A 1,359-nucleotide genomic window follows, 5' to 3' on the forward strand; every position below is an offset into this window, starting at 1 on the left:
GATACCCATGGGCAGGGGAAGCAGTTGCCCCCTTGCTCGAGAGCTGTTTTAGACTTGGCCAAACGTGCTTAAAAGTGGCAACCAACTGCTGCGTGGCCGGGGAACGGTGGGGAGAAGCTCTCCTTGCAACGGAGCAGCGGCGAGAGGCTGCGCTGGGGTTAGGCCTGTTGTGTTAGTGCAATTACCCCCGAAATAACAGCGCAGAACTTAGGCCTCCTACTCCTGCCAAGGCTACGTGGACAAAGGAACCCGGTCAACCCTGCGGCTGAGACCAGGGTGGCGGGAGCACCCCAAGGTGGAGGGTGGACCTCCACCGACCCCGTTGCGTTGGGTTGGCACCAGCTCGCCCTTCCGCCTCCTCCATGCGGTTCCACAGTGCGTGACGTGCAGCTCTGGGCCTAGCCTGGCTTCTCTTCCTTGAAATGCAGCTAGTTGTGCCATTAGCAGCTTGAAGAATGTGGCAAAGGACATCTAAACAATCCGTATTAGAAGGAGTCTTGTCAGCACTATGTCTTCGTAGCAAACCGGCTTGAAAGCTCGACGAGTAATTGCATTAATCCTATTGCATTTAATCCATTATGCTGAACGAAGCCATCTCCTTTAAGAAAGGAATGAAAGCAAAATCCATCCTAACAGGGTTCTACATCCGTGCCACTGCCTGAAGAAATCGGATCTCTCTCAGCAAAGGTACCTTTGGTTTCGAAAGTGCAGGAAGTGGGAGAATACACACGGCGCGGCCCGCTCAGGGCTGTTCATTAGAAAACTCTACCTTCTACAATGATCCATGTACCTTCTACAATGATCCATGCTTCCTCGGCCGGGAACGCTGCCCAGGCATCCTACTCGTGCTGGTCTGACGGCTCCAAGGCCAGCGTGTTCGGGGCGTGTAAGCTGTGGGCGCAGCGTATCAGTTTGTTAAACTTCGTGGGAAGTCTGCAGCTGTGTAAGGCAAGTGAAGGAGCACTCCTAGCCGAGACGCTTTGTTGCAGCGGGTTAACGGGTTAATTAGACTTGCAGGCTCTTGAGACGCGAGCAACACGAGGGGCGCGGGCGCTGCGTTGCAGCCGTGGGCGCCCGCCCGTGTCCCTCTCAGGCTGATTGCTCAAAGGAGGCAAAGGCCACTACGAAGTCGGGGGGTTTCAGCAGGGAACGCCGTCAATGCGGCTCGAGCGCCGTTGCACGGGCAGGGTGCGGGCGTCGGGCCCTGCCGCCCGGCCTCGTGCAGCGCTTTGCAGCGCGCTGTCCCAAGGGACACGTATCCCGAACCGCGGGAGCTGCCGGGCGCAGGTCGGCATCAGGAGAGCTCGCATCCCCGTTTGGTGCTTCAGCTTGTTTTATTCTTTTTTTTTTTTTTTTTTC

This window comes from Nothoprocta perdicaria, unplaced genomic scaffold (assembly GCF_003342845.1).
Source record: "Nothoprocta perdicaria isolate Ctin4 unplaced genomic scaffold, notPer1 scaffold_97, whole genome shotgun sequence".
Taxonomy (NCBI): domain Eukaryota; kingdom Metazoa; phylum Chordata; class Aves; order Tinamiformes; family Tinamidae; genus Nothoprocta; species Nothoprocta perdicaria.